We start from the raw sequence: 5,152 nt of genomic DNA on the forward strand, positions 1-5,152 counted from the left end.
GCCCCATTTTGGAGGTTCTGCCCACTTTTGGAGTTCACGCCCCATTTTGGAGATCTCCGGTCTGCAGTTATACCTACTTGGCTTAGCAGGCAGTGTCAAGTGTCATATTACAAAATGTATTACGGTATTTCACAATGAAAACTTTTTATAATCTTGACAAAATACATATCATTAGAAAGGTCTGAGTCTCAGGATTCTATATTTGGTGTATTTTGGGTATTTTGAGATAGAAGTAAGATTTACAGAGAAATCTAGACATTTGAGACAGAAAAATGCATAAAAAAATTAATGGCACCAAACGGTGGTTGTTTGTAGTATAACGCCCTAAATAAAATCTCACAGGAACCTCATTTTTTTCATATCAACTTCAAATTTGGAACACAACTTATTTAGACAAAAGGCTTTAATTTATACCAATTTTAGAGTAAAACCTGTTATGTAAAATATTTACTATATATAAAATAAAATAAAATGAGTATAGCGCATTTTCTTTACAGTAAATTTAAACGTCTATAACTTTTTGATACTTGATTTTTATTTTTATTTTAATTCCACTTTTGCAATAATCTGCTGATTTTCTTCTTTAAAAAGAGACCAACCTTAGGTCTGTATTCCAAAGTGTTCATAAATTAAAACAATTTAAGTTTGGATAGTGCACTTTATTGCCTATTTTAAAAAAATGGGGGGTGACAGTTAAGGGGTTAAACAAAAGCATGATGCTAGAGCACTTATTTGTGATGAAGCTTAAGAACATTATTTTTGTCAAGAGCATCATTCAGTGCCTTATTCAGATGGATTAAGTTAAAATGAATGATAAAGCTTAACAGTTCCTGTGGTTTGAGTTGTAAATCTTTATTTCTTGTAAACAAACCTCTCGTGGTTTGAACATGCAGCACTGGAGACACAGGCACTATTCTGAGACGAACTGAATCTCCTCCACAAATGCAAATCTGAGTTTCAGGCCACACTTCTAGTTTGACTAGAGTTTATTTGATTCAGTGCTTATAAATAATTCAGCTCTGTATACTCCCTTTCTTAATTTCAGTAAAACAGAACAGGTTCTGAAGTTGATGAGCTGAAGTTTCTCCTGTAGAGTTGCAGTGAAGCGTGGAGATTTTCTTCCACACACACAGGACGCACCTGCTGCTCCTGCGCTCTACTGTTGTATATCAATGCAAAAGATATGTTTTCTCTGTGTTCTCTCTTACATATATATAATGTACATAGAATTTATTTATAATACATAAATACTGTATATAGCTAAAGTCAACTTTCTCGCAAACATTTTTTACCCCAAAATCAAAGCGAAAAAGAAAGAAATAAAATGTGTTTTTGAAATAATTCTTTTTTATACTCAGTCTTAAGTCTTCATTTTTGATAAAACAGTAAGAAGACTAATATTGTACAATATTATTACAATTTAAAATACCTGTTTATATTGTAATACATTTTAAAATGTAATTAATTTCTGTGATGCACAGCTGAATTTCCAAGTCTTCAGTGTCACATGATCCTTCTGAAATCATTCTAATTCAGAAATCTTTTTTTTTCAGTGTTCTGAAAATTCAACTATATGTGCTTGAAATGTAACTCTTTTTAAAAGTCTTGACTGTCACTTTTGATCAGATTAATGCAGCCATGCTGAATAAAATTATTCATTTATTTGGAAAAAAAAAAATCTTACCCATACTGCTGAACAGTAGCTATTGCATACCATGACTACAAAAACAAAAACAAACAAACAAACTATTATATGCATGCATTGTTTCTTCTCTTTCTCTTCCTTCTCCTAGCGTTATTTATGGCAACTTCTGGTGCAGTACTGCCACTGACTGGACTGAATTGTGAAGCACAGGAGGGTGAAAATAAACAATCATTTTTAAATTATCCTGCATAATCCTAATAAGAAATCTTAATATTAAGAAACCTTTAAGAAATCTTAATATAACACTATATTTTTATGTTGTTCTGTGGATTCTTTCAGAAGGCTTTTCAAATTTAATGTTTATTTTTCTTCCAAGGATGTCTTTTTAATTCCTTAAGTTCTATTCTTTCTTATACATTTTTTTTTTATTTACATTGTATTAGTACATGCTCTATTGTTTTTGTTTGCTCATAATAATTACACTGCCTTGTTTCAGGTTTTCATATTTTATACAATGAATGATTTAGTCCAGAATGCTCTATTCGAATTTAAGCAGTAATTGAATCTTCCTTCCTGTTATTAAAAACTTTTCTCCCATTGCCTACTTGTTGCTTCATGCTATACAGATATCTGCCCTTTCTTTCACAGTTCCACACTTGTGCATCTATCTCTGTGTGTTTCACAGCTCGCTTATCAACCATTTCATTAGCCTCCACTCTATATGAGCAGGAGCCCACAGAAACATTTAGCTTGCATTACTTAATCTTAAAAAAAAGTTGCAATAATCTCATATGTAATGTCTTGCCTTGACGATTTTAATCCACTTGCAAGGCTTGATAGTGCTGCAGAAGAGTCAGTACATATTACATCTGCTCTTGTTTTACATCTTCTCCCCACTGGAGTGCTAACATCATGGCAGTTCATTCTGCTGCACACACAGATATGTGTTCATTTATTCTTCAGTAATACTATTTTGGAATTTTGGAATATATTCTGCAGCAGCTGTTCATCCATAAATTAGATCTTTAGATCTATCAGTGTTTATTATGTGTAGTCATGATAAATAGATCTGATCTAAATACTGCTGTACAATAATATTCAATTGTAAGTCATCTATAGGCATTGGAAATATCCACAGGGAAATATTAGCTCACAGGAGGACTAACGTTTGCACATTTACTCCTAACAGTATTTCCTCACACAGAGTTGAAAGCCATTTCTCATTTCAGGTGTTACTCTGTGGAATAAGAAATCCTTGAATGAAGATTTGGACACTCGTCCACAGCCTCTGACAGATTTGAAGTTCAGTAGCTCTGACTCTCTCTCTAGTAAGTCCAGTCTCCTGGATGTAAGTGCTTCCCTGAAAGCCAGCTTCATGGAAGGGCTGGTGGAATTGAGAGGATCTGTCTAGTATCTGTGTGACACCAAATCATCAATCAAGCCAGCAGTCCAGAGTAACAGTGTATTACTAAACCTCCAGATTCAAACAGCTTACTATGTCCCAGCTGGGCCAGATCACCTACCCTCAGATGTTTGAGCAGAAAACTGCAACACATGTGTTCACAGCTGTAGGCTACTGTACAGAGCTCAGGCCTTCATGGGGTTTGATCGGACATTTTCCCAAGACAAAGGGAGAACTGAATGTCATGGTCAAGAAGACCCATGAACTTTCAATTGAAGGAAAACGAGCTGTGAAATAAAATGTCTGCGAATATTAGCCACTACTTGCATGGAGGCCCTGCATTTGTAGCTCCCCACTCTGTTAAATGAGAATCCACAGCATGTGGCTCCAACAAAAGTCTGGCTGTATTGTCTTCATTTACTGGATAAAGAAAGCTAATCAGTTGGGGAGAGAAATCAGCACAAGTTCGGTTTCCATCACTGAATATATAGTGAAAGCTCTGGAAGAGGCAATAAGGACATTCAAAGACCTGTCCAGAAGTGTAATGATAAATGTCTTCCACAATAATAATAATAATATAGCATGGGTTATAAAAAAAATGTATTAAGGGAAGGGTATTTGATGTCCACAATAACAATCTAATTTAATTGATTCTTTTATTTTTCATTCTCTCGTGCTCTCTCTTTTAATGATGATAATTCTCTATTCGAGGGGTGCAAAAATTATATTTCTATATTTGTGTCAACAACAAGCAGACAATTTGTGCCGGTATCTGTTGGCTGTTTACTCCAGTGCAGCATGCAATAGCAAACAGCACGTGACACAAGTCATCACGTTTTTAGCGGAACTGCTTAAAGTGAAACAGGAAGTGCTCATTCCAGAGACGCTATTGCGGAGGATTCTAAATCTAACAAATGCCTTCACATGTCACGGTAAGTTTGTTAAAACGCCTCAAAGCTATAATATCTGTTACTGTGAGGACCTTCTGCGTCTAAACAGATGTTATGTCGAACTCGAGCGTTGTTCGCTTCTCTCTAGAGAGCTATATATCACGGTGGAAACTATAAAGGCGGACGAGAAGCGCAGGGCGTGCAGGCTAAACTCGCAAACCAGCCGCCAAAAGTTTACTTAAAATGACCAAGAGGCGTCCATAATGTACTTTAATTGAAAATATGCGAGTGGCGCGTGAAGATTTTGAACGCCTATAATCTGACAGAAGACTGTAACAGTTCATTACTATAACAAAAACAAACTTCATGCAACAACAACAAAATTAGCTTGAAATGTATGACAAAAACGGCTGAATAGATCATGCGGACCCGGTATACCGAACCCGAGACTACCTGAAGGAGGTGGTCTGAATTCGGTTTCATGTGGAGCGGTTTGCGTGAATGTGAAAGCAACTCAGACGCAGATGCGCACTTGATCAGGAAGCATGGGCCTCGCTCAGGGCGGTACCCACCACTGAGGTCCCCGAGGTCCGGATCTCGGTATTTGTCCAATAACAGAAGTCAGGGACGGACTGGGAGTATATATAGGCCCACCACAACTACAAGCAGTCGCTACTATCTCACAATATTACAGCAATCCTATCGCATTTATGGCAAATAACATCACAAAAGCCATGGTGACCCTGCTGACAAAAACAATAGAAACCATCACAGAAATTCTAATGATTTCCACTACAAATACCGTTACTGACATTACAAACCATCAACTTTTAACCATTAAAACCATTAAATAATGGTTTCCTGAAGTGTGTTTTGGGACATATTACATTAGGATTTAGTGGTTTTAACAAAAGCCATGAATAAAAGGTGACCAATTACCAGTAGATACCAACAGGCACCATTACGGTTTCCATTAAAACCAATACAATTTTCATTATAACCAGTAAAACTATTACTTATGTGATGGTTTCTATTTTTTTTCAGCAGGGGATTGAAATAAATGTATTATTGTATGAACTAAAATACTTGAAATCTACATAAAAAGAGCAGAATGCAAAATGTATAATATGACAATGATAAACATAAATCTAGAAACCTGAAACAACAGAATTCTTCAATTTGAGTATTCATATGTCTGTGTGTGTGTGTGTGTGT

The 5,152-nt window shown here is 35.7% G+C and overlaps 1 protein-coding gene across 1 annotated transcript in view; it reads left to right on the plus strand.

Annotated features, from left to right (window-relative positions):
* Positions 1-3,925: 3,925 nt before the first annotated feature.
* The window catches only part of LOC107743024 (NACHT, LRR and PYD domains-containing protein 3-like), a 29,996-nt gene continuing 28,769 nt past the window's right edge, over positions 3,926-5,152 (plus strand). The window contains exon 1 of the mRNA XM_016556136.1: positions 3,926-3,979. The gene's annotated coding sequence lies outside the window, so the exon portion shown is untranslated. The remainder of the gene's footprint in view (positions 3,980-5,152) is intronic.

The sequence above is a fragment of the Sinocyclocheilus rhinocerous genome, unplaced genomic scaffold (assembly GCF_001515625.1).
Source record: "Sinocyclocheilus rhinocerous isolate Xijiao unplaced genomic scaffold, SAMN03320098_v1.1 scaffold647, whole genome shotgun sequence".
In the NCBI taxonomy this organism is placed as follows: Eukaryota; Metazoa; Chordata; class Actinopteri; order Cypriniformes; family Cyprinidae; genus Sinocyclocheilus; species Sinocyclocheilus rhinocerous.